The sequence below is a fragment of the Hyla sarda genome, unplaced genomic scaffold, assembly GCF_029499605.1.
Source record: "Hyla sarda isolate aHylSar1 unplaced genomic scaffold, aHylSar1.hap1 scaffold_2919, whole genome shotgun sequence".
Lineage (NCBI taxonomy): Eukaryota > Metazoa > Chordata > Amphibia > Anura > Hylidae > Hyla > Hyla sarda.
The window spans coordinates 1-27,531 of NW_026609628.1; the positions used below are offsets into that span (position 1 = coordinate 1).

General features: G+C 45.9%; 12 non-coding genes across 12 annotated transcripts; all 12 read left to right on the forward strand.

Annotated features, from left to right (window-relative positions):
* The first annotated feature begins 1,168 nt into the window (after positions 1 to 1,168).
* On the forward strand, positions 1,169 to 1,359 carry LOC130327099 (U2 spliceosomal RNA). Its single transcript, XR_008871594.1, has one exon. It is a non-coding gene; the product is annotated as a U2 spliceosomal RNA (small nuclear RNA).
* Positions 1,360 to 3,448: 2,089 nt separating this feature from the next.
* On the forward strand, positions 3,449 to 3,639 carry LOC130327108 (U2 spliceosomal RNA). Its single transcript, XR_008871602.1, has one exon. It is a non-coding gene; the product is annotated as a U2 spliceosomal RNA (small nuclear RNA).
* A 2,085-nt stretch (positions 3,640 to 5,724) lies between these two features.
* On the forward strand, positions 5,725 to 5,915 carry LOC130327109 (U2 spliceosomal RNA). Its single transcript, XR_008871603.1, has one exon. It is a non-coding gene; the product is annotated as a U2 spliceosomal RNA (small nuclear RNA).
* Positions 5,916 to 8,006: 2,091 nt separating this feature from the next.
* On the forward strand, positions 8,007 to 8,197 carry LOC130327110 (U2 spliceosomal RNA). Its single transcript, XR_008871604.1, has one exon. It is a non-coding gene; the product is annotated as a U2 spliceosomal RNA (small nuclear RNA).
* Positions 8,198 to 10,290: 2,093 nt separating this feature from the next.
* Positions 10,291 to 10,481, forward strand: LOC130327111 (U2 spliceosomal RNA). The gene has a single exon (XR_008871605.1). It is a non-coding gene; the product is annotated as a U2 spliceosomal RNA (small nuclear RNA).
* Positions 10,482 to 12,565: 2,084 nt separating this feature from the next.
* On the forward strand, positions 12,566 to 12,756 carry LOC130327100 (U2 spliceosomal RNA). The gene has a single exon (XR_008871595.1). It is a non-coding gene; the product is annotated as a U2 spliceosomal RNA (small nuclear RNA).
* Positions 12,757 to 14,838: 2,082 nt separating this feature from the next.
* LOC130327102 (U2 spliceosomal RNA) lies at positions 14,839 to 15,029 on the forward strand. The gene has a single exon (XR_008871596.1). It is a non-coding gene; the product is annotated as a U2 spliceosomal RNA (small nuclear RNA).
* A 2,084-nt stretch (positions 15,030 to 17,113) lies between these two features.
* On the forward strand, positions 17,114 to 17,304 carry LOC130327103 (U2 spliceosomal RNA). The gene has a single exon (XR_008871597.1). It is a non-coding gene; the product is annotated as a U2 spliceosomal RNA (small nuclear RNA).
* Positions 17,305 to 19,386: 2,082 nt separating this feature from the next.
* Positions 19,387 to 19,577, forward strand: LOC130327104 (U2 spliceosomal RNA). Its single transcript, XR_008871598.1, has one exon. It is a non-coding gene; the product is annotated as a U2 spliceosomal RNA (small nuclear RNA).
* A 2,086-nt stretch (positions 19,578 to 21,663) lies between these two features.
* LOC130327107 (U2 spliceosomal RNA) lies at positions 21,664 to 21,855 on the forward strand. Its single transcript, XR_008871601.1, has one exon. It is a non-coding gene; the product is annotated as a U2 spliceosomal RNA (small nuclear RNA).
* A 2,084-nt stretch (positions 21,856 to 23,939) lies between these two features.
* Positions 23,940 to 24,130, forward strand: LOC130327105 (U2 spliceosomal RNA). Its single transcript, XR_008871599.1, has one exon. It is a non-coding gene; the product is annotated as a U2 spliceosomal RNA (small nuclear RNA).
* Positions 24,131 to 26,215: 2,085 nt separating this feature from the next.
* Positions 26,216 to 26,406, forward strand: LOC130327106 (U2 spliceosomal RNA). Its single transcript, XR_008871600.1, has one exon. It is a non-coding gene; the product is annotated as a U2 spliceosomal RNA (small nuclear RNA).
* The last annotated feature ends 1,125 nt before the right edge of the window (positions 26,407 to 27,531 follow it).

Below are 27,531 nucleotides of genomic sequence, written 5' to 3' on the forward strand. Positions count from 1 at the left end.
TTGCGACAAATTCAGACAGGAAAAATCAGTATAAATCCTTAGAAAATTATCCCCCAGTGTCTCCATCTGCTGGCGGTATTGAATAAGCATTGCTGCACTGATGGGGTATGCATTAGACGAAAAAAAAGAAGAAAAAGAAGAATAATACGCCCAGAAAAGAGGCGAAAAGGAGAAAAACGTAAAAAAACGTGAAAAAAAAGTAAGAGGAAGAGAAGGGAAAAAAAGGTGGAAATGGGTTTAAAAGTGATTTCGGCGGAGAAATATATATATATATATATATATATATATATATATACGCGCACACACACACATATATATAAACGTATTCTCCGTTGAGATATTGCAGCCGCTGCTGTGTCCAGGCCCAGGAGCCTTAGCACTGTGCTGTGATGTCACTCAATACCACTGACATCACTAGGTGTAAACAACATCTCTCCTTTGCTGTGTATGTGACTATGGAGCTGTTTGGTGATGTCGTCTATTATGGCCTTCATAGAAGCAACAGGAGATTGTTGCATCCATCTAGAACCCTCAGAACTACAGTGCTATGATGTCACTCACTTCCACAGGCCTTGCAGAGTGTAAACAACAACAACCCAGCTTTGTTGTGTATGTAACCATAGGGATTTGTGATGTCACCTAGAACCTTCACAGCAGCGACAGCTTTATGAGGAGCATCAGCACTGCTCTGCCTGAGCAGAACCATCACCGCCATAGGTTGTCAAATAACCCGGGTTTAACCCACACAGGTAAGTCCAATGGGGTGCAGGCATGTCCTCTATGCTTACAGCTTCCCGTGGGTGTTGGTTTGATACCGTTTGGGGACAGCCAAGGAGGCATCTGCAGGCAACAAAGGTAGGTGTGTGCTTGTGTGTGTGTTTCCTATGCAGATCCTAAGCCCAGTGTCACATGCAAGTAGGAGGAGTAAGAAGGGTTCCTGGCAAATCCGGGTTATGGATTGCATTTAAAAAGGCCCCGTGGGAGTGCAATGGGCCCCTGTCTTGCTGCTTAGCAATAATGGTATGGGTTTAGGTTCTGCTGTGTGTACTGGTGGTTGACTGCCCCCCAGCCCAGAGTGTGCATGGAAAATTGTCTGGCAGCCTCCCTGACAGCAAGCAGTGATAGTGCCCATGAAGGGGACCTTGTTGGGCCCGCCCCTTTCACGGTTATCGCTTCTCGGCCTTTTGGCTAAGATCAAGTGTAGTATCTGTTCTTATCAGTTTAATATCTGATACGTCCCCTATCTGGGGACCATATATTAAATGGATTTTTGAGAACGGGGGCCGATTTCGAAGCTTGCTTCCGTCGCCCTATGCATTGACCCGATATGGCAGTATCTTCGGGTACAGTGCACCACCCCCTTACAGGGTTAAAAAGAAAGATTCCTACTTTCATTGCTACCTGCTTGCTGGCTAGCCAGCTAGCCAGCCCTGTGGGCCTTGCTGCTGCTGCAGCCAAAAAACAAAAGGTGGTGCTGCTGCTGCTGCTTCTGCTGCTTCTGCTTGTGTCTGGCCGCTGTTGGAGCGTCCAGGCACAGGACTTCTGCTGCTGCTGACTAAATGGCCTCCTTAATTGGATCATTTGAGTAGCCAGCACACCTGTGCAGGTAGGGCATGACATGATAGGCAGCTGCCTTGATAGCGGGTGGGTGCTGAATGTTCCTAATTGACAAAATAAGATTAATGCTTATGAAGAAATATAAAATCTCATCCCTTCCCCAATATCGCGCCACACCCCTACCCCTTAATTCCCTGGTTGAACTTGATGGACATATGTCTTTTTTCGACCGTACTAACTATGTAACTATGTAACATAACATGGGGGGGGGGTCTCCTGGCTGTTCACACAGGTGTGTCATTGCTGTACATTGACCATGCATTGCTTCTGTGGTATTGCAAAGGCAAAGACAAATGCTTCCAGCCATCCATTGCACTAATGGATTGGTCATCAGCTGGCTGTCTATGTCCCGCATCAATATAGACCAAAGTACAGAGGGTTAGGCTATGCTATTGTGCACCTACCTGATGCATCAGAAGGTGCGAGGCCCTTGCTAAATTCTGTGCACAGACTTTGAGATCTATACTTTAGACTGTATCTAAACCTGCTCCAACATGGACTGACATTCTGGCCTACTTTCAGCCGATGCGACTTGTCTGTCGCTGAACAGTCGCTTTTTATGTATTCAGCACCTATGTATAATGTTGTAAAAATGCTCTAGAAGCTAAAGTCGCAGAAATGTCACACATATTTGGCCTGCAACTTTCTGTGCGACAAATTCAGACAGGAAAAATCAGTATAAATCCTTAGAAAATTATCCCCCAGTGTCTCCATCTGCTGGCGGTATTGAATAAGCATTGCTGCACTGATGGGGTATGCATTAGACGAAAAAAAAGAAGAAAAAGAAGAATAATACGCCCAGAAAAGAGGCGAAAAGGAGAAAAACGTAAAAAAACGTGAAAAAAAAGTAAGAGGAAGAGAAGGGAAAAAAAGGTGGAAATGGGTTTAAAAGTGATTTCGGCGGAGAAATATATATATATATATATATATATATATATATATATATATATATATATACGCGCACACACACACATATATATAAACGTATTCTCCGTTGAGATATTGCAGCCGCTGCTGTGTCCAGGCCCAGGAGCCTTAGCACTGTGCTGTGATGTCACTCAATACCACTGACATCACTAGGTGTAAACAACATCTCTCCTTTGCTGTGTATGTGACTATGGAGCTGTTTGGTGATGTCGTCTATTATGGCCTTCATAGAAGCAACAGGAGATTGTTGCATCCATCTAGAACCCTCAGAACTACAGTGCTATGATGTCACTCACTTCCACAGGCCTTGCAGAGTGTAAACAACAACAACCCAGCTTTGTTGTGTATGTAACCATAGGGATTTGTGATGTCACCTAGAACCTTCACAGCAGCGACAGCTTTATGAGGAGCATCAGCACTGCTCTGCCTGAGCAGAACCATCACCGCCATAGGTTGTCAAATAACCCGGGTTTAACCCACACAGGTAAGTCCAATGGGGTGCAGGCATGTCCTCTATGCTTACAGCTTCCCGTGGGTGTTGGTTTGATACCGTTTGGGGACAGCCAAGGAGGCATCTGCAGGCAACAAAGGTAGGTGTGTGCTTGTGTGTGTGTTTCCTATGCAGATCCTAAGCCCAGTGTCACATGCAAGTAGGAGGAGTAAGAAGGGTTCCTGGCAAATCCGGGTTATGGATTGCATTTAAAAAGGCCCCGTGGGAGTGCAATGGGCCCCTGTCTTGCTGCTTAGCAATAATGGTATGGGTTTAGGTTCTGCTGTGTGTACTGGTGGTTGACTGCCCCCCAGCCCAGAGTGTGCATGGAAAATTGTCTGGCAGCCTCCCTGACAGCAAGCAGTGATAGTGCCCATGAAGGGGACCTTGTTGGGGCCCGCCCCTTTCACGGTTATCGCTTCTCGGCCTTTTGGCTAAGATCAAGTGTAGTATCTGTTCTTATCAGTTTAATATCTGATACGTCCCCTATCTGGGGACCATATATTAAATGGATTTTTGAGAACGGGGGCCGATTTCGAAGCTTGCTTCCGTCGCCCTATGCATTGACCCGATATGGCAGTATCTTCGGGTACAGTGCACCACCCCCTTACAGGGTTAAAAAGAAAGATTCCTACTTTCATTGCTACCTGCTTGCTGGCTAGCCAGCTAGCCAGCCCTGTGGGCCTTGCTGCTGCTGCAGCCAAAAAACAAAAGGTGGTGCTGCTGCTGCTGCTTCTGCTGCTTCTGCTTGTGTCTGGCCGCTGTTGGAGCGTCCAGGCACAGGACTTCTGCTGCTGCTGACTAAATGGCCTCCTTAATTGGATCATTTGAGTAGCCAGCACACCTGTGCAGGTAGGGCATGACATGATAGGCAGCTGCCTTGATAGCGGGTGGGTGCTGAATGTTCCTAATTGACAAAATAAGATTAATGCTTATGAAGAAATATAAAATCTCATCCCTTCCCCAATATCGCGCCACACCCCTACCCCTTAATTCCCTGGTTGAACTTGATGGACATATGTCTTTTTTCGACCGTACTAACTATGTAACTATGTAACATAACATGGGGGGGGGGTCTCCTGGCTGTTCACACAGGTGTGTCATTGCTGTACATTGACCATGCATTGCTTCTGTGGTATTGCAAAGGCAAAGACAAATGCTTCCAGCCATCCATTGCACTAATGGATTGGTCATCAGCTGGCTGTCTATGTCCCGCATCAATATAGACCAAAGTACAGAGGGTTAGGCTATGCTATTGTGCACCTACCTGATGCATCAGAAGGTGCGAGGCCCTTGCTAAATTCTGTGCACAGACTTTGAGATCTATACTTTAGACTGTATCTAAACCTGCTCCAACATGGACTGACATTCTGGCCTACTTTCAGCCGATGCGACTTGTCTGTCGCTGAACAGTCGCTTTTTATGTATTCAGCACCTATGTATAATGTTGTAAAAATGCTCTAGAAGCTAAAGTCGCAGAAATGTCACACATATTTGGCCTGCAACTTTCTGTGCGACAAATTCAGACAGGAAAAATCAGTATAAATCCTTAGAAAATTATCCCCCAGTGTCTCCATCTGCTGGCGGTATTGAATAAGCATTGCTGCACTGATGGGGTATGCATTAGACGAAAAAAAAGAAGAAAAAGAAGAATAATACGCCCAGAAAAGAGGCGAAAAGGAGAAAAACGTAAAAAAACGTGAAAAAAAAGTAAGAGGAAGAGAAGGGAAAAAAAGGTGGAATGGGTTTAAAAGTGATTTCGGCGGAGAAATATATATATATATATATATATATATATATATATATATATATATATACGCGCACACACACACATATATATAAACGTATTCTCCGTTGAGATATTGCAGCCGCTGCTGTGTCCAGGCCCAGGAGCCTTAGCACTGTGCTGTGATGTCACTCAATACCACTGACATCACTAGGTGTAAACAACATCTCTCCTTTGCTGTGTATGTGACTATGGAGCTGTTTGGTGATGTCGTCTATTATGGCCTTCATAGAAGCAACAGGAGATTGTTGCATCCATCTAGAACCCTCAGAACTACAGTGCTATGATGTCACTCACTTCCACAGGCCTTGCAGAGTGTAAACAACAACAACCCAGCTTTGTTGTGTATGTAACCATAGGGATTTGTGATGTCACCTAGAACCTTCACAGCAGCGACAGCTTTATGAGGAGCATCAGCACTGCTCTGCCTGAGCAGAACCATCACCGCCATAGGTTGTCAAATAACCCGGGTTTAACCCACACAGGTAAGTCCAATGGGGTGCAGGCATGTCCTCTATGCTTACAGCTTCCCGTGGGTGTTGGTTTGATACCGTTTGGGGACAGCCAAGGAGGCATCTGCAGGCAACAAAGGTAGGTGTGTGCTTGTGTGTGTGTTTCCTATGCAGATCCTAAGCCCAGTGTCACATGCAAGTAGGAGGAGTAAGAAGGGTTCCTGGCAAATCCGGGTTATGGATTGCATTTAAAAAGGCCCCGTGGGAGTGCAATGGGCCCCTGTCTTGCTGCTTAGCAATAATGGTATGGGTTTAGGTTCTGCTGTGTGTACTGGTGGTTGACTGCCCCCCAGCCCAGAGTGTGCATGGAAAATTGTCTGGCAGCCTCCCTGACAGCAAGCAGTGATAGTGCCCATGAAGGGGACCTTGTTGGGCCCGCCCCTTTCACGGTTATCGCTTCTCGGCCTTTTGGCTAAGATCAAGTGTAGTATCTGTTCTTATCAGTTTAATATCTGATACGTCCCCTATCTGGGGACCATATATTAAATGGATTTTTGAGAACGGGGGCCGATTTCGAAGCTTGCTTCCGTCGCCCTATGCATTGACCCGATATGGCAGTATCTTCGGGTACAGTGCACCACCCCCTTACAGGGTTAAAAAGAAAGATTCCTACTTTCATTGCTACCTGCTTGCTGGCTAGCCAGCTAGCCAGCCCTGTGGGCCTTGCTGCTGCTGCAGCCAAAAAACAAAAGGTGGTGCTGCTGCTGCTGCTTCTGCTGCTTCTGCTTGTGTCTGGCCGCTGTTGGAGCGTCCAGGCACAGGACTTCTGCTGCTGCTGACTAAATGGCCTCCTTAATTGGATCATTTGAGTAGCCAGCACACCTGTGCAGGTAGGGCATGACATGATAGGCAGCTGCCTTGATAGCGGGTGGGTGCTGAATGTTCCTAATTGACAAAATAAGATTAATGCTTATGAAGAAATATAAAATCTCATCCCTTCCCCAATATCGCGCCACACCCCTACCCCTTAATTCCCTGGTTGAACTTGATGGACATATGTCTTTTTTCGACCGTACTAACTATGTAACTATGTAACATAACATGGGGGGGGGGGTCTCCTGGCTGTTCACACAGGTGTGTCATTGCTGTACATTGACCATGCATTGCTTCTGTGGTATTGCAAAGGCAAAGACAAATGCTTCCAGCCATCCATTGCACTAATGGATTGGTCATCAGCTGGCTGTCTATGTCCCGCATCAATATAGACCAAAGTACAGAGGGTTAGGCTATGCTATTGTGCACCTACCTGATGCATCAGAAGGTGCGAGGCCCTTGCTAAATTCTGTGCACAGACTTTGAGATCTATACTTTAGACTGTATCTAAACCTGCTCCAACATGGACTGACATTCTGGCCTACTTTCAGCCGATGCGACTTGTCTGTCGCTGAACAGTCGCTTTTTATGTATTCAGCACCTATGTATAATGTTGTAAAAATGCTCTAGAAGCTAAAGTCGCAGAAATGTCACACATATTTGGCCTGCAACTTTCTGTGCGACAAATTCAGACAGGAAAAATCAGTATAAATCCTTAGAAAATTATCCCCCAGTGTCTCCATCTGCTGGCGGTATTGAATAAGCATTGCTGCACTGATGGGGTATGCATTAGACGAAAAAAAAGAAGAAAAAGAAGAATAATACGCCCAGAAAAGAGGCGAAAAGGAGAAAAACGTAAAAAAACGTGAAAAAAAAGTAAGAGGAAGAGAAGGGAAAAAAAGGTGGAAATGGGTTTAAAAGTGATTTCGGCGGAGAAATATATATATATATATATATATATATATATATATATATATATATATATATACGCGCACACACACACATATATATAAACGTATTCTCCGTTGAGATATTGCAGCCGCTGCTGTGTCCAGGCCCAGGAGCCTTAGCACTGTGCTGTGATGTCACTCAATACCACTGACATCACTAGGTGTAAACAACATCTCTCCTTTGCTGTGTATGTGACTATGGAGCTGTTTGGTGATGTCGTCTATTATGGCCTTCATAGAAGCAACAGGAGATTGTTGCATCCATCTAGAACCCTCAGAACTACAGTGCTATGATGTCACTCACTTCCACAGGCCTTGCAGAGTGTAAACAACAACAACCCAGCTTTGTTGTGTATGTAACCATAGGGATTTGTGATGTCACCTAGAACCTTCACAGCAGCGACAGCTTTATGAGGAGCATCAGCACTGCTCTGCCTGAGCAGAACCATCACCGCCATAGGTTGTCAAATAACCCGGGTTTAACCCACACAGGTAAGTCCAATGGGGTGCAGGCATGTCCTCTATGCTTACAGCTTCCCGTGGGTGTTGGTTTGATACCGTTTGGGGACAGCCAAGGAGGCATCTGCAGGCAACAAAGGTAGGTGTGTGCTTGTGTGTGTGTTTCCTATGCAGATCCTAAGCCCAGTGTCACATGCAAGTAGGAGGAGTAAGAAGGGTTCCTGGCAAATCCGGGTTATGGATTGCATTTAAAAAGGCCCCGTGGGAGTGCAATGGGCCCCTGTCTTGCTGCTTAGCAATAATGGTATGGGTTTAGGTTCTGCTGTGTGTACTGGTGGTTGACTGCCCCCCAGCCCAGAGTGTGCATGGAAAATTGTCTGGCAGCCTCCCTGACAGCAAGCAGTGATAGTGCCCATGAAGGGGACCTTGTTGGGCCCGCCCCTTTCACGGTTATCGCTTCTCGGCCTTTTGGCTAAGATCAAGTGTAGTATCTGTTCTTATCAGTTTAATATCTGATACGTCCCCTATCTGGGGACCATATATTAAATGGATTTTTGAGAACGGGGGCCGATTTCGAAGCTTGCTTCCGTCGCCCTATGCATTGACCCGATATGGCAGTATCTTCGGGTACAGTGCACCACCCCCTTACAGGGTTAAAAAGAAAGATTCCTACTTTCATTGCTACCTGCTTGCTGGCTAGCCAGCTAGCCAGCCCTGTGGGCCTTGCTGCTGCTGCAGCCAAAAAACAAAAGGTGGTGCTGCTGCTGCTGCTTCTGCTGCTTCTGCTTGTGTCTGGCCGCTGTTGGAGCGTCCAGGCACAGGACTTCTGCTGCTGCTGACTAAATGGCCTCCTTAATTGGATCATTTGAGTAGCCAGCACACCTGTGCAGGTAGGGCATGACATGATAGGCAGCTGCCTTGATAGCGGGTGGGTGCTGAATGTTCCTAATTGACAAAATAAGATTAATGCTTATGAAGAAATATAAAATCTCATCCCTTCCCCAATATCGCGCCACACCCCTACCCCTTAATTCCCTGGTTGAACTTGATGGACATATGTCTTTTTTCGACCGTACTAACTATGTAACTATGTAACATAACATGGGGGGGGGTCTCCTGGCTGTTCACACAGGTGTGTCATTGCTGTACATTGACCATGCATTGCTTCTGTGGTATTGCAAAGGCAAAGACAAATGCTTCCAGCCATCCATTGCACTAATGGATTGGTCATCAGCTGGCTGTCTATGTCCCGCATCAATATAGACCAAAGTACAGAGGGTTAGGCTATGCTATTGTGCACCTACCTGATGCATCAGAAGGTGCGAGGCCCTTGCTAAATTCTGTGCACAGACTTTGAGATCTATACTTTAGACTGTATCTAAACCTGCTCCAACATGGACTGACATTCTGGCCTACTTTCAGCCGATGCGACTTGTCTGTCGCTGAACAGTCGCTTTTTATGTATTCAGCACCTATGTATAATGTTGTAAAAATGCTCTAGAAGCTAAAGTCGCAGAAATGTCACACATATTTGGCCTGCAACTTTCTGTGCGACAAATTCAGACAGGAAAAATCAGTATAAATCCTTAGAAAATTATCCCCCAGTGTCTCCATCTGCTGGCGGTATTGAATAAGCATTGCTGCACTGATGGGGTATGCATTAGACGAAAAAAAAGAAGAAAAAGAAGAATAATACGCCCAGAAAAGAGGCGAAAAGGAGAAAAACGTAAAAAAACGTGAAAAAAAAGTAAGAGGAAGAGAAGGGAAAAAAAGGTGGAAATGGGTTTAAAAGTGATTTCGGCGGAGAAATATATATATATATATATATATATATATATATATATATATATATATATATATATACGCGCACACACACACATATATATAAACGTATTCTCCGTTGAGATATTGCAGCCGCTGCTGTGTCCAGGCCCAGGAGCCTTAGCACTGTGCTGTGATGTCACTCAATACCACTGACATCACTAGGTGTAAACAACATCTCTCCTTTGCTGTGTATGTGACTATGGAGCTGTTTGGTGATGTCGTCTATTATGGCCTTCATAGAAGCAACAGGAGATTGTTGCATCCATCTAGAACCCTCAGAACTACAGTGCTATGATGTCACTCACTTCCACAGGCCTTGCAGAGTGTAAACAACAACAACCCAGCTTTGTTGTGTATGTAACCATAGGGATTTGTGATGTCACCTAGAACCTTCACAGCAGCGACAGCTTTATGAGGAGCATCAGCACTGCTCTGCCTGAGCAGAACCATCACCGCCATAGGTTGTCAAATAACCCGGGTTTAACCCACACAGGTAAGTCCAATGGGGTGCAGGCATGTCCTCTATGCTTACAGCTTCCCGTGGGTGTTGGTTTGATACCGTTTGGGGACAGCCAAGGAGGCATCTGCAGGCAACAAAGGTAGGTGTGTGCTTGTGTGTGTGTTTCCTATGCAGATCCTAAGCCCAGTGTCACATGCAAGTAGGAGGAGTAAGAAGGGTTCCTGGCAAATCCGGGTTATGGATTGCATTTAAAAAGGCCCCGTGGGAGTGCAATGGGCCCCTGTCTTGCTGCTTAGCAATAATGGTATGGGTTTAGGTTCTGCTGTGTGTACTGGTGGTTGACTGCCCCCCAGCCCAGAGTGTGCATGGAAAATTGTCTGGCAGCCTCCCTGACAGCAAGCAGTGATAGTGCCCATGAAGGGGACCTTGTTGGGCCCGCCCCTTTCACGGTTATCGCTTCTCGGCCTTTTGGCTAAGATCAAGTGTAGTATCTGTTCTTATCAGTTTAATATCTGATACGTCCCCTATCTGGGGACCATATATTAAATGGATTTTTGAGAACGGGGGCCGATTTCGAAGCTTGCTTCCGTCGCCCTATGCATTGACCCGATATGGCAGTATCTTCGGGTACAGTGCACCACCCCCTTACAGGGTTAAAAAGAAAGATTCCTACTTTCATTGCTACCTGCTTGCTGGCTAGCCAGCTAGCCAGCCCTGTGGGCCTTGCTGCTGCTGCAGCCAAAAAACAAAAGGTGGTGCTGCTGCTGCTGCTTCTGCTGCTTCTGCTTGTGTCTGGCCGCTGTTGGAGCGTCCAGGCACAGGACTTCTGCTGCTGCTGACTAAATGGCCTCCTTAATTGGATCATTTGAGTAGCCAGCACACCTGTGCAGGTAGGGCATGACATGATAGGCAGCTGCCTTGATAGCGGGTGGGTGCTGAATGTTCCTAATTGACAAAATAAGATTAATGCTTATGAAGAAATATAAAATCTCATCCCTTCCCCAATATCGCGCCACACCCCTACCCCTTAATTCCCTGGTTGAACTTGATGGACATATGTCTTTTTTCGACCGTACTAACTATGTAACTATGTAACATAACATGGGGGGGGGGTCTCCTGGCTGTTCACACAGGTGTGTCATTGCTGTACATTGACCATGCATTGCTTCTGTGGTATTGCAAAGGCAAAGACAAATGCTTCCAGCCATCCATTGCACTAATGGATTGGTCATCAGCTGGCTGTCTATGTCCCGCATCAATATAGACCAAAGTACAGAGGGTTAGGCTATGCTATTGTGCACCTACCTGATGCATCAGAAGGTGCGAGGCCCTTGCTAAATTCTGTGCACAGACTTTGAGATCTATACTTTAGACTGTATCTAAACCTGCTCCAACATGGACTGACATTCTGGCCTACTTTCAGCCGATGCGACTTGTCTGTCGCTGAACAGTCGCTTTTTATGTATTCAGCACCTATGTATAATGTTGTAAAAATGCTCTAGAAGCTAAAGTCGCAGAAATGTCACACATATTTGGCCTGCAACTTTCTGTGCGACAAATTCAGACAGGAAAAATCAGTATAAATCCTTAGAAAATTATCCCCCAGTGTCTCCATCTGCTGGCGGTATTGAATAAGCATTGCTGCACTGATGGGGTATGCATTAGACGAAAAAAAAGAAGAAAAAGAAGAATAATACGCCCAGAAAAGAGGCGAAAAGGAGAAAAACGTAAAAAAACGTGAAAAAAAAGTAAGAGGAAGAGAAGGGAAAAAAAGGTGGAAATGGGTTTAAAAGTGATTTCGGCGGAGAAATATATATATATATATATATATATATATATATATATATATATATACGCGCACACACACACATATATATAAACGTATTCTCCGTTGAGATATTGCAGCCGCTGCTGTGTCCAGGCCCAGGAGCCTTAGCACTGTGCTGTGATGTCACTCAATACCACTGACATCACTAGGTGTAAACAACATCTCTCCTTTGCTGTGTATGTGACTATGGAGCTGTTTGGTGATGTCGTCTATTATGGCCTTCATAGAAGCAACAGGAGATTGTTGCATCCATCTAGAACCCTCAGAACTACAGTGCTATGATGTCACTCACTTCCACAGGCCTTGCAGAGTGTAAACAACAACAACCCAGCTTTGTTGTGTATGTAACCATAGGGATTTGTGATGTCACCTAGAACCTTCACAGCAGCGACAGCTTTATGAGGAGCATCAGCACTGCTCTGCCTGAGCAGAACCATCACCGCCATAGGTTGTCAAATAACCCGGGTTTAACCCACACAGGTAAGTCCAATGGGGTGCAGGCATGTCCTCTATGCTTACAGCTTCCCGTGGGTGTTGGTTTGATACCGTTTGGGGACAGCCAAGGAGGCATCTGCAGGCAACAAAGGTAGGTGTGTGCTTGTGTGTGTGTTTCCTATGCAGATCCTAAGCCCAGTGTCACATGCAAGTAGGAGGAGTAAGAAGGGTTCCTGGCAAATCCGGGTTATGGATTGCATTTAAAAAGGCCCCGTGGGAGTGCAATGGGCCCCTGTCTTGCTGCTTAGCAATAATGGTATGGGTTTAGGTTCTGCTGTGTGTACTGGTGGTTGACTGCCCCCCAGCCCAGAGTGTGCATGGAAAATTGTCTGGCAGCCTCCCTGACAGCAAGCAGTGATAGTGCCCATGAAGGGGACCTTGTTGGGCCCGCCCCTTTCACGGTTATCGCTTCTCGGCCTTTTGGCTAAGATCAAGTGTAGTATCTGTTCTTATCAGTTTAATATCTGATACGTCCCCTATCTGGGGACCATATATTAAATGGATTTTTGAGAACGGGGGCCGATTTCGAAGCTTGCTTCCGTCGCCCTATGCATTGACCCGATATGGCAGTATCTTCGGGTACAGTGCACCACCCCCTTACAGGGTTAAAAAGAAAGATTCCTACTTTCATTGCTACCTGCTTGCTGGCTAGCCAGCTAGCCAGCCCTGTGGGCCTTGCTGCTGCTGCAGCCAAAAAACAAAAGGTGGTGCTGCTGCTGCTGCTTCTGCTGCTTCTGCTTGTGTCTGGCCGCTGTTGGAGCGTCCAGGCACAGGACTTCTGCTGCTGCTGACTAAATGGCCTCCTTAATTGGATCATTTGAGTAGCCAGCACACCTGTGCAGGTAGGGCATGACATGATAGGCAGCTGCCTTGATAGCGGGTGGGTGCTGAATGTTCCTAATTGACAAAATAAGATTAATGCTTATGAAGAAATATAAAATCTCATCCCTTCCCCAATATCGCGCCACACCCCTACCCCTTAATTCCCTGGTTGAACTTGATGGACATATGTCTTTTTTCGACCGTACTAACTATGTAACTATGTAACATAACATGGGGGGGGGGTCTCCTGGCTGTTCACACAGGTGTGTCATTGCTGTACATTGACCATGCATTGCTTCTGTGGTATTGCAAAGGCAAAGACAAATGCTTCCAGCCATCCATTGCACTAATGGATTGGTCATCAGCTGGCTGTCTATGTCCCGCATCAATATAGACCAAAGTACAGAGGGTTAGGCTATGCTATTGTGCACCTACCTGATGCATCAGAAGGTGCGAGGCCCTTGCTAAATTCTGTGCACAGACTTTGAGATCTATACTTTAGACTGTATCTAAACCTGCTCCAACATGGACTGACATTCTGGCCTACTTTCAGCCGATGCGACTTGTCTGTCGCTGAACAGTCGCTTTTTATGTATTCAGCACCTATGTATAATGTTGTAAAAATGCTCTAGAAGCTAAAGTCGCAGAAATGTCACACATATTTGGCCTGCAACTTTCTGTGCGACAAATTCAGACAGGAAAAATCAGTATAAATCCTTAGAAAATTATCCCCCAGTGTCTCCATCTGCTGGCGGTATTGAATAAGCATTGCTGCACTGATGGGGTATGCATTAGACGAAAAAAAAGAAGAAAAAGAAGAATAATACGCCCAGAAAAGAGGCGAAAAGGAGAAAAACGTAAAAAAACGTGAAAAAAAAGTAAGAGGAAGAGAAGGGAAAAAAAGGTGGAAATGGGTTTAAAAGTGATTTCGGCGGAGAAATATATATATATATATATATATATATATATATATATATATATACGCGCACACACACACATATATATAAACGTATTCTCCGTTGAGATATTGCAGCCGCTGCTGTGTCCAGGCCCAGGAGCCTTAGCACTGTGCTGTGATGTCACTCAATACCACTGACATCACTAGGTGTAAACAACATCTCTCCTTTGCTGTGTATGTGACTATGGAGCTGTTTGGTGATGTCGTCTATTATGGCCTTCATAGAAGCAACAGGAGATTGTTGCATCCATCTAGAACCCTCAGAACTACAGTGCTATGATGTCACTCACTTCCACAGGCCTTGCAGAGTGTAAACAACAACAACCCAGCTTTGTTGTGTATGTAACCATAGGGATTTGTGATGTCACCTAGAACCTTCACAGCAGCGACAGCTTTATGAGGAGCATCAGCACTGCTCTGCCTGAGCAGAACCATCACCGCCATAGGTTGTCAAATAACCCGGGTTTAACCCACACAGGTAAGTCCAATGGGGTGCAGGCATGTCCTCTATGCTTACAGCTTCCCGTGGGTGTTGGTTTGATACCGTTTGGGGACAGCCAAGGAGGCATCTGCAGGCAACAAAGGTAGGTGTGTGCTTGTGTGTGTGTTTCCTATGCAGATCCTAAGCCCAGTGTCACATGCAAGTAGGAGGAGTAAGAAGGGTTCCTGGCAAATCCGGGTTATGGATTGCATTTAAAAAGGCCCCGTGGGAGTGCAATGGGCCCCTGTCTTGCTGCTTAGCAATAATGGTATGGGTTTAGGTTCTGCTGTGTGTACTGGTGGTTGACTGCCCCCCAGCCCAGAGTGTGCATGGAAAATTGTCTGGCAGCCTCCCTGACAGCAAGCAGTGATAGTGCCCATGAAGGGGACCTTGTTGGGCCCGCCCCTTTCACGGTTATCGCTTCTCGGCCTTTTGGCTAAGATCAAGTGTAGTATCTGTTCTTATCAGTTTAATATCTGATACGTCCCCTATCTGGGGACCATATATTAAATGGATTTTTGAGAACGGGGGCCGATTTCGAAGCTTGCTTCCGTCGCCCTATGCATTGACCCGATATGGCAGTATCTTCGGGTACAGTGCACCACCCCCTTACAGGGTTAAAAAGAAAGATTCCTACTTTCATTGCTACCTGCTTGCTGGCTAGCCAGCTAGCCAGCCCTGTGGGCCTTGCTGCTGCTGCAGCCAAAAAACAAAAGGTGGTGCTGCTGCTGCTGCTTCTGCTGCTTCTGCTTGTGTCTGGCCGCTGTTGGAGCGTCCAGGCACAGGACTTCTGCTGCTGCTGACTAAATGGCCTCCTTAATTGGATCATTTGAGTAGCCAGCACACCTGTGCAGGTAGGGCATGACATGATAGGCAGCTGCCTTGATAGCGGGTGGGTGCTGAATGTTCCTAATTGACAAAATAAGATTAATGCTTATGAAGAAATATAAAATCTCATCCCTTCCCCAATATCGCGCCACACCCCTACCCCTTAATTCCCTGGTTGAACTTGATGGACATATGTCTTTTTTCGACCGTACTAACTATGTAACTATGTAACATAACATGGGGGGGGGGTCTCCTGGCTGTTCACACAGGTGTGTCATTGCTGTACATTGACCATGCATTGCTTCTGTGGTATTGCAAAGGCAAAGACAAATGCTTCCAGCCATCCATTGCACTAATGGATTGGTCATCAGCTGGCTGTCTATGTCCCGCATCAATATAGACCAAAGTACAGAGGGTTAGGCTATGCTATTGTGCACCTACCTGATGCATCAGAAGGTGCGAGGCCCTTGCTAAATTCTGTGCACAGACTTTGAGATCTATACTTTAGACTGTATCTAAACCTGCTCCAACATGGACTGACATTCTGGCCTACTTTCAGCCGATGCGACTTGTCTGTCGCTGAACAGTCGCTTTTTATGTATTCAGCACCTATGTATAATGTTGTAAAAATGCTCTAGAAGCTAAAGTCGCAGAAATGTCACACATATTTGGCCTGCAACTTTCTGTGCGACAAATTCAGACAGGAAAAATCAGTATAAATCCTTAGAAAATTATCCCCCAGTGTCTCCATCTGCTGGCGGTATTGAATAAGCATTGCTGCACTGATGGGGTATGCATTAGACGAAAAAAAAGAAGAAAAAGAAGAATAATACGCCCAGAAAAGAGGCGAAAAGGAGAAAAACGTAAAAAAACGTGAAAAAAAAGTAAGAGGAAGAGAAGGGAAAAAAAGGTGGAAATGGGTTTAAAAGTGATTTCGGCGGAGAAATATATATATATATATATATATATATATATATATATATATATATACGCGCACACACACACATATATATAAACGTATTCTCCGTTGAGATATTGCAGCCGCTGCTGTGTCCAGGCCCAGGAGCCTTAGCACTGTGCTGTGATGTCACTCAATACCACTGACATCACTAGGTGTAAACAACATCTCTCCTTTGCTGTGTATGTGACTATGGAGCTGTTTGGTGATGTCGTCTATTATGGCCTTCATAGAAGCAACAGGAGATTGTTGCATCCATCTAGAACCCTCAGAACTACAGTGCTATGATGTCACTCACTTCCACAGGCCTTGCAGAGTGTAAACAACAACAACCCAGCTTTGTTGTGTATGTAACCATAGGGATTTGTGATGTCACCTAGAACCTTCACAGCAGCGACAGCTTTATGAGGAGCATCAGCACTGCTCTGCCTGAGCAGAACCATCACCGCCATAGGTTGTCAAATAACCCAGGTTTAACCCACACAGGTAAGTCCAATGGGGTGCAGGCATGTCCTCTATGCTTACAGCTTCCCGTGGGTGTTGGTTTGATACCGTTTGGGGACAGCCAAGGAGGCATCTGCAGGCAACAAAGGTAGGTGTGTGCTTGTGTGTGTGTTTCCTATGCAGATCCTAAGCCCAGTGTCACATGCAAGTAGGAGGAGTAAGAAGGGTTCCTGGCAAATCCGGGTTATGGATTGCATTTAAAAAGGCCCCGTGGGAGTGCAATGGGCCCCTGTCTTGCTGCTTAGCAATAATGGTATGGGTTTAGGTTCTGCTGTGTGTACTGGTGGTTGACTGCCCCCCAGCCCAGAGTGTGCATGGAAAATTGTCTGGCAGCCTCCCTGACAGCAAGCAGTGATAGTGCCCATGAAGGGGACCTTGTTGGGCCCGCCCCTTTCACGGTTATCGCTTCTCGGCCTTTTGGCTAAGATCAAGTGTAGTATCTGTTCTTATCAGTTTAATATCTGATACGTCCCCTATCTGGGGACCATATATTAAATGGATTTTTGAGAACGGGGGCCGATTTCGAAGCTTGCTTCCGTCGCCCTATGCATTGACCCGATATGGCAGTATCTTCGGGTACAGTGCACCACCCCCTTACAGGGTTAAAAAGAAAGATTCCTACTTTCATTGCTACCTGCTTGCTGGCTAGCCAGCTAGCCAGCCCTGTGGGCCTTGCTGCTGCTGCAGCCAAAAAACAAAAGGTGGTGCTGCTGCTGCTGCTTCTGCTGCTTCTGCTTGTGTCTGGCCGCTGTTGGAGCGTCCAGGCACAGGACTTCTGCTGCTGCTGACTAAATGGCCTCCTTAATTGGATCATTTGAGTAGCCAGCACACCTGTGCAGGTAGGGCATGACATGATAGGCAGCTGCCTTGATAGCGGGTGGGTGCTGAATGTTCCTAATTGACAAAATAAGATTAATGCTTATGAAGAAATATAAAATCTCATCCCTTCCCCAATATCGCGCCACACCCCTACCCCTTAATTCCCTGGTTGAACTTGATGGACATATGTCTTTTTTCGACCGTACTAACTATGTAACTATGTAACATAACATGGGGGGGGGGTCTCCTGGCTGTTCACACAGGTGTGTCATTGCTGTACATTGACCATGCATTGCTTCTGTGGTATTGCAAAGGCAAAGACAAATGCTTCCAGCCATCCATTGCACTAATGGATTGGTCATCAGCTGGCTGTCTATGTCCCGCATCAATATAGACCAAAGTACAGAGGGTTAGGCTATGCTATTGTGCACCTACCTGATGCATCAGAAGGTGCGAGGCCCTTGCTAAATTCTGTGCACAGACTTTGAGATCTATACTTTAGACTGTATCTAAACCTGCTCCAACATGGACTGACATTCTGGCCTACTTTCAGCCGATGCGACTTGTCTGTCGCTGAACAGTCGCTTTTTATGTATTCAGCACCTATGTATAATGTTGTAAAAATGCTCTAGAAGCTAAAGTCGCAGAAATGTCACACATATTTGGCCTGCAACTTTCTGTGCGACAAATTCAGACAGGAAAAATCAGTATAAATCCTTAGAAAATTATCCCCCAGTGTCTCCATCTGCTGGCGGTATTGAATAAGCATTGCTGCACTGATGGGGTATGCATTAGACGAAAAAAAAGAAGAAAAAGAAGAATAATACGCCCAGAAAAGAGGCGAAAAGGAGAAAAACGTAAAAAAACGTGAAAAAAAAGTAAGAGGAAGAGAAGGGAAAAAAAGGTGGAAATGGGTTTAAAAGTGATTTCGGCGGAGAAATATATATATATATATATATATATATATATATATATATATATACGCGCACACACACACATATATATAAACGTATTCTCCGTTGAGATATTGCAGCCGCTGCTGTGTCCAGGCCCAGGAGCCTTAGCACTGTGCTGTGATGTCACTCAATACCACTGACATCACTAGGTGTAAACAACATCTCTCCTTTGCTGTGTATGTGACTATGGAGCTGTTTGGTGATGTCGTCTATTATGGCCTTCATAGAAGCAACAGGAGATTGTTGCATCCATCTAGAACCCTCAGAACTACAGTGCTATGATGTCACTCACTTCCACAGGCCTTGCAGAGTGTAAACAACAACAACCCAGCTTTGTTGTGTATGTAACCATAGGGATTTGTGATGTCACCTAGAACCTTCACAGCAGCGACAGCTTTATGAGGAGCATCAGCACTGCTCTGCCTGAGCAGAACCATCACCGCCATAGGTTGTCAAATAACCCGGGTTTAACCCACACAGGTAAGTCCAATGGGGTGCAGGCATGTCCTCTATGCTTACAGCTTCCCGTGGGTGTTGGTTTGATACCGTTTGGGGACAGCCAAGGAGGCATCTGCAGGCAACAAAGGTAGGTGTGTGCTTGTGTGTGTGTTTCCTATGCAGATCCTAAGCCCAGTGTCACATGCAAGTAGGAGGAGTAAGAAGGGTTCCTGGCAAATCCGGGTTATGGATTGCATTTAAAAAGGCCCCGTGGGAGTGCAATGGGCCCCTGTCTTGCTGCTTAGCAATAATGGTATGGGTTTAGGTTCTGCTGTGTGTACTGGTGGTTGACTGCCCCCCAGCCCAGAGTGTGCATGGAAAATTGTCTGGCAGCCTCCCTGACAGCAAGCAGTGATAGTGCCCATGAAGGGGACCTTGTTGGGCCCGCCCCTTTCACGGTTATCGCTTCTCGGCCTTTTGGCTAAGATCAAGTGTAGTATCTGTTCTTATCAGTTTAATATCTGATACGTCCCCTATCTGGGGACCATATATTAAATGGATTTTTGAGAACGGGGGCCGATTTCGAAGCTTGCTTCCGTCGCCCTATGCATTGACCCGATATGGCAGTATCTTCGGGTACAGTGCACCACCCCCTTACAGGGTTAAAAAGAAAGATTCCTACTTTCATTGCTACCTGCTTGCTGGCTAGCCAGCTAGCCAGCCCTGTGGGCCTTGCTGCTGCTGCAGCCAAAAAACAAAAGGTGGTGCTGCTGCTGCTGCTTCTGCTGCTTCTGCTTGTGTCTGGCCGCTGTTGGAGCGTCCAGGCACAGGACTTCTGCTGCTGCTGACTAAATGGCCTCCTTAATTGGATCATTTGAGTAGCCAGCACACCTGTGCAGGTAGGGCATGACATGATAGGCAGCTGCATTGATAGCGGGTGGGTGCTGAATGTTCCTAATTGACAAAATAAGATTAATGCTTATGAAGAAATATAAAATCTCATCCCTTCCCCAATATCGCGCCACACCCCTACCCCTTAATTCCCTGGTTGAACTTGATGGACATATGTCTTTTTTCGACCGTACTAACTATGTAACTATGTAACATAACATGGGGGGGGGGGGTCTCCTGGCTGTTCACACAGGTGTGTCATTGCTGTACATTGACCATGCATTGCTTCTGTGGTATTGCAAAGGCAAAGACAAATGCTTCCAGCCATCCATTGCACTAATGGATTGGTCATCAGCTGGCTGTCTATGTCCCGCATCAATATAGACCAAAGTACAGAGGGTTAGGCTATGCTATTGTGCACCTACCTGATGCATCAGAAGGTGCGAGGCCCTTGCTAAATTCTGTGCACAGACTTTGAGATCTATACTTTAGACTGTATCTAAACCTGCTCCAACATGGACTGACATTCTGGCCTACTTTCAGCCGATGCGACTTGTCTGTCGCTGAACAGTCGCTTTTTATGTATTCAGCACCTATGTATAATGTTGTAAAAATGCTCTAGAAGCTAAAGTCGCAGAAATGTCACACATATTTGGCCTGCAACTTTCTGTGCGACAAATTCAGACAGGAAAAATCAGTATAAATCCTTAGAAAATTATCCCCCAGTGTCTCCATCTGCTGGCGGTATTGAATAAGCATTGCTGCACTGATGGGGTATGCATTAGACGAAAAAAAAGAAGAAAAAGAAGAATAATACGCCCAGAAAAGAGGCGAAAAGGAGAAAAACGTAAAAAAACGTGAAAAAAAAGTAAGAGGAAGAGAAGGGAAAAAAAGGTGGAAATGGGTTTAAAAGTGATTTCGGCGGAGAAATATATATATATATATATATATATATATATATATATATATATATACGCGCACACACACACATATATATAAACGTATTCTCCGTTGAGATATTGCAGCCGCTGCTGTGTCCAGGCCCAGGAGCCTTAGCACTGTGCTGTGATGTCACTCAATACCACTGACATCACTAGGTGTAAACAACATCTCTCCTTTGCTGTGTATGTGACTATGGAGCTGTTTGGTGATGTCGTCTATTATGGCCTTCATAGAAGCAACAGGAGATTGTTGCATCCATCTAGAACCCTCAGAACTACAGTGCTATGATGTCACTCACTTCCACAGGCCTTGCAGAGTGTAAACAACAACAACCCAGCTTTGTTGTGTATGTAACCATAGGGATTTGTGATGTCACCTAGAACCTTCACAGCAGCGACAGCTTTATGAGGAGCATCAGCACTGCTCTGCCTGAGCAGAACCATCACCGCCATAGGTTGTCAAATAACCCGGGTTTAACCCACACAGGTAAGTCCAATGGGGTGCAGGCATGTCCTCTATGCTTACAGCTTCCCGTGGGTGTTGGTTTGATACCGTTTGGGGACAGCCAAGGAGGCATCTGCAGGCAACAAAGGTAGGTGTGTGCTTGTGTGTGTGTTTCCTATGCAGATCCTAAGCCCAGTGTCACATGCAAGTAGGAGGAGTAAGAAGGGTTCCTGGCAAATCCGGGTTATGGATTGCATTTAAAAAGGCCCCGTGGGAGTGCAATGGGCCCCTGTCTTGCTGCTTAGCAATAATGGTATGGGTTTAGGTTCTGCTGTGTGTACTGGTGGTTGACTGCCCCCCAGCCCAGAGTGTGCATGGAAAATTGTCTGGCAGCCTCCCTGACAGCAAGCAGTGATAGTGCCCATGAAGGGGACCTTGTTGGGCCCGCCCCTTTCACGGTTATCGCTTCTCGGCCTTTTGGCTAAGATCAAGTGTAGTATCTGTTCTTATCAGTTTAATATCTGATACGTCCCCTATCTGGGGACCATATATTAAATGGATTTTTGAGAACGGGGGCCGATTTCGAAGCTTTGCTTCCGTCGCCCTATGCATTGACCCGATATGGCAGTATCTTCGGGTACAGTGCACCACCCCCTTACAGGGTTAAAAAGAAAGATTCCTACTTTCATTGCTACCTGCTTGCTGGCTAGCCAGCTAGCCAGCCCTGTGGGCCTTGCTGCTGCTGCAGCCAAAAAACAAAAGGTGGTGCTGCTGCTGCTGCTTCTGCTGCTTCTGCTTGTGTCTGGCCGCTGTTGGAGCGTCCAGGCACAGGACTTCTGCTGCTGCTGACTAAATGGCCTCCTTAATTGGATCATTTGAGTAGCCAGCACACCTGTGCAGGTAGGGCATGACATGATAGGCAGCTGCCTTGATAGCGGGTGGGTGCTGAATGTTCCTAATTGACAAAATAAGATTAATGCTTATGAAGAAATATAAAATCTCATCCCTTCCCCAATATCGCGCCACACCCCTACCCCTTAATTCCCTGGTTGAACTTGATGGACATATGTCTTTTTTTCGACCGTACTAACTATGTAACTATGTAACATAACATGGGGGGGGGGTCTCCTGGCTGTTCACACAGGTGTGTCATTGCTGTACATTGACCATGCATTGCTTCTGTGGTATTGCAAAGGCAAAGACAAATGCTTCCAGCCATCCATTGCACTAATGGATTGGTCATCAGCTGGCTGTCTATGTCCCGCATCAATATAGACCAAAGTACAGAGGGTTAGGCTATGCTATTGTGCACCTACCTGATGCATCAGAAGGTGCGAGGCCTTGCTAAATTCTGTGCACAGACTTTGAGATCTATACTTTAGACTGTATCTAAACCTGCTCCAACATGGACTGACATTCTGGCCTACTTTCAGCCGATGCGACTTGTCTGTCGCTGAACAGTCGCTTTTTATGTATTCAGCACCTATGTATAATGTTGTAAAAATGCTCTAGAAGCTAAAGTCGCAGAAATGTCACACATATTTGGCCTGCAACTTTCTGTGCGACAAATTCAGACAGGAAAAATCAGTATAAATCCTTAGAAAATTATCCCCCAGTGTCTCCATCTGCTGGCGGTATTGAATAAGCATTGCTGCACTGATGGGGTATGCATTAGACGAAAAAAAAGAAGAAAAAGAAGAATAATACGCCCAGAAAAGAGGCGAAAAGGAGAAAAACGTAAAAAAACGTGAAAAAAAAGTAAGAGGAAGAGAAGGGAAAAAAAAGGTGGAAATGGGTTTAAAAGTGATTTCGGCGGAGAAATATATATATATATATATATATATATATATATATATATATATATACGCGCACACACACACATATATATAAACGTATTCTCCGTTGAGATATTGCAGCCGCTGCTGTGTCCAGGCCCAGGAGCCTTAGCACTGTGCTGTGATGTCACTCAATACCACTGACATCACTAGGTGTAAACAACATCTCTCCTTTGCTGTGTATGTGACTATGGAGCTGTTTGGTGATGTCGTCTATTATGGCCTTCATAGAAGCAACAGGAGATTGTTGCATCCATCTAGAACCCTCAGAACTACAGTGCTATGATGTCACTCACTTCCACAGGCCTTGCAGAGTGTAAACAACAACAACCCAGCTTTGTTGTGTATGTAACCATAGGGATTTGTGATGTCACCTAGAACCTTCACAGCAGCGACAGCTTTATGAGGAGCATCAGCACTGCTCTGCCTGAGCAGAACCATCACCGCCATAGGTTGTCAAATAACCCGGGTTTAACCCACACAGGTAAGTCCAATGGGGTGCAGGCATGTCCTCTATGCTTACAGCTTCCCGTGGGTGTTGGTTTGATACCGTTTGGGGACAGCCAAGGAGGCATCTGCAGGCAACAAAGGTAGGTGTGTGCTTGTGTGTGTGTTTCCTATGCAGATCCTAAGCCCAGTGTCACATGCAAGTAGGAGGAGTAAGAAGGGTTCCTGGCAAATCCGGGTTATGGATTGCATTTAAAAAGGCCCCGTGGGAGTGCAATGGGCCCCTGTCTTGCTGCTTAGCAATAATGGTATGGGTTTAGGTTCTGCTGTGTGTACTGGTGGTTGACTGCCCCCCAGCCCAGAGTGTGCATGGAAAATTGTCTGGCAGCCTCCCTGACAGCAAGCAGTGATAGTGCCCATGAAGGGGACCTTGTTGGGCCCGCCCTTTCACGGTTATCGCTTCTCGGCCTTTTGGCTAAGATCAAGTGTAGTATCTGTTCTTATCAGTTTAATATCTGATACGTCCCCTATCTGGGGACCATATATTAAATGGATTTTTGAGAACGGGGGCCGATTTCGAAGCTTGCTTCCGTCGCCCTATGCATTGACCCGATATGGCAGTATCTTCGGGTACAGTGCACCACCCCCTTACAGGGTTAAAAAGAAAGATTCCTACTTTCATTGCTACCTGCTTGCTGGCTAGCCAGCTAGCCAGCCCTGTGGGCCTTGCTGCTGCTGCAGCCAAAAAACAAAAGGTGGTGCTGCTGCTGCTGCTTCTGCTGCTTCTGCTTGTGTCTGGCCGCTGTTGGAGCGTCCAGGCACAGGACTTCTGCTGCTGCTGACTAAATGGCCTCCTTAATTGGATCATTTGAGTAGCCAGCACACCTGTGCAGGTAGGGCATGACATGATAGGCAGCTGCCTTGATAGCGGGTGGGTGCTGAATGTTCCTAATTGACAAAATAAGATTAATGCTTATGAAGAAATATAAAATCTCATCCCTTCCCCAATATCGCGCCACACCCCTACCCCTTAATTCCCTGGTTGAACTTGATGGACATATGTCTTTTTTCGACCGTACTAACTATGTAACTATGTAACATAACATGGGGGGGGGGTCTCCTGGCTGTTCACACAGGTGTGTCATTGCTGTACATTGACCATGCATTGCTTCTGTGGTATTGCAAAGGCAAAGACAAATGCTTCCAGCCATCCATTGCACTAATGGATTGGTCATCAGCTGGCTGTCTATGTCCCGCATCAATATAGACCAAAGTACAGAGGGTTAGGCTATGCTATTGTGCACCTACCTGATGCATCAGAAGGTGCGAGGCCCTTGCTAAATTCTGTGCACAGACTTTGAGATCTATACTTTAGACTGTATCTAAACCTGCTCCAACATGGACTGACATTCTGGCCTACTTTCAGCCGATGCGACTTGTCTGTCGCTGAACAGTCGCTTTTTATGTATTCAGCACCTATGTATAATGTTGTAAAAATGCTCTAGAAGCTAAAGTCGCAGAAATGTCACACATATTTGGCCTGCAACTTTCTGTGCGACAAATTCAGACAGGAAAAATCAGTATAAATCCTTAGAAAATTATCCCCCAGTGTCTCCATCTGCTGGCGGTATTGAATAAGCATTGCTGCACTGATGGGGTATGCATTAGACGAAAAAAAAGAAGAAAAAGAAGAATAATACGCCCAGAAAAGAGGCGAAAAGGAGAAAAACGTAAAAAAAACGTGAAAAAAAAAGTAAGAGGAAGAGAAGGGAAAAAAAGGTGGAAATGGGTTTAAAAGTGATTTCGGCGGAGAAATATATATATATATATATATATATATATATATATATATATATATACGCGCACACACACACATATATATAAACGTATTCTCCGTTGAGATATTGCAGCCGCTGCTGTGTCCAGGCCAGGAGCCTTAGCACTGTGCTGTGATGTCACTCAATACCACTGACATCACTAGGTGTAAACAACATCTCTCCTTTGCTGTGTATGTGACTATGGAGCTGTTTGGTGATGTCGTCTATTATGGCCTTCATAGAAGCAACAGGAGATTGTTGCATCCATCTAGAACCCTCAGAACTACAGTGCTATGATGTCACTCACTTCCACAGGCCTTGCAGAGTGTAAACAACAACAACCCAGCTTTGTTGTGTATGTAACCATAGGGATTTGTGATGTCACCTAGAACCTTCACAGCAGCGACAGCTTTATGAGGAGCATCAGCACTGCTCTGCCTGAGCAGAACCATCACCGCCATAGGTTGTCAAATAACCCGGGTTTAACCACACAGGTAAGTCCAATGGGGGTGCAGGCATGTCCTCTATGCTTACAGCTTCCCGTGGGTGTTGGTTTGATACCGTTTGGGGACAGCCAAGGAGGCATCTGCAGGCAACAAAGGTAGGTGTGTGCTTGTGTGTGTGTTTCCTATGCAGATCCTAAGCCCAGTGTCACATGCAAGTAGGAGGAGTAAGAAGGGTTCCTGGCAAATCCGGGTTATGGATTGCATTTAAAAAGGCCCCGTGGGAGTGCAATGGGCCCCTGTCTTGCTGCTTAGCAATAATGGTATGGGTTTAGGTTCTGCTGTGTGTACTGGTGGTTGACTGCCCCCCAGCCCAGAGTGTGCATGGAAAATTGTCTGGCAGCCTCCCTGACAGCAAGCAGTGATAGTGCCCATGAAGGGGACCTTGTTGGGCCCGCCCCTTTCACGGTTATCGCTTCTCGGCCTTTTGGCTAAGATCAAGTGTAGTATCTGTTCTTATCAGTTTAATATCTGATACGTCCCCTATCTGGGGACCATATATTAAATGGATTTTTGAGAACGGGGGCCGATTTCGAAGCTTGCTTCCGTCGCCCTATGCATTGACCCGATATGGCAGTATCTTCGGGTACAGTGCACCACCCCCTTACAGGGTTAAAAAGAAAGATTCCTACTTTCATTGCTACCTGCTTGCTGGCTAGCCAGCTAGCCAGCCCTGTGGGCCTTGCTGCTGCTGCAGCCAAAAAACAAAAGGTGGTGCTGCTGCTGCTGCTTCTGCTGCTTCTGCTTGTGTCTGGCCGCTGTTGGAGCGTCCAGGCACAGGACTTCTGCTGCTGCTGACTAAATGGCCTCCTTAATTGGATCATTTGAGTAGCCAGCACACCTGTGCAGGTAGGGCATGACATGATAGGCAGCTGCCTTGATAGCGGGTGGGTGCTGAATGTTCCTAATTGACAAAATAAGATTAATGCTTATGAAGAAATATAAAATCTCATCCCTTCCCCAATATCGCGCCACACCCCTACCCCTTAATTCCCTGGTTGAACTTGATGGACATATGTCTTTTTTCGACCGTACTAACTATGTAACTATGTAACATAACATGGGGGGGGGGTCTCCTGGCTGTTCACACAGGTGTGTCATTGCTGTACATTGACCATGCATTGCTTCTGTGGTATTGCAAAGGCAAAGACAAATGCTTCCAGCCATCCATTGCACTAATGGATTGGTCATCAGCTGGCTGTCTATGTCCCGCATCAATATAGACCAAAGTACAGAGGGTTAGGCTATGCTATTGTGCACCTACCTGATGCATCAGAAGGTGCGAGGCCCTTGCTAAATTCTGTGCACAGACTTTGAGATCTATACTTTAGACTGTATCTAAACCTGCTCCAACATGGACTGACATTCTGGCCTACTTTCAGCCGATGCGACTTGTCTGTCGCTGAACAGTCGCTTTTTATGTATTCAGCACCTATGTATAATGTTGTAAAAATGCTCTAGAAGCTAAAGTCAAGTCGCAGAAATGTCACACATATTTGGCCTGCAACTTTCTGTGCGACAAATTCAGACAGGAAAAATCAGTATAAATCCTTAGAAAATTATCCCCCAGTGTCTCCATCTGCTGGCGGTATTGAATAAGCATTGCTGCACTGATGGGGTATGCATTAGACGAAAAAAAAGAAGAAAAAGAAGAATAATACGCCCAGAAAAGAGGCGAAAAGGAGAAAAACGTAAAAAAACGTGAAAAAAAAGTAAGAGGAAGAGAA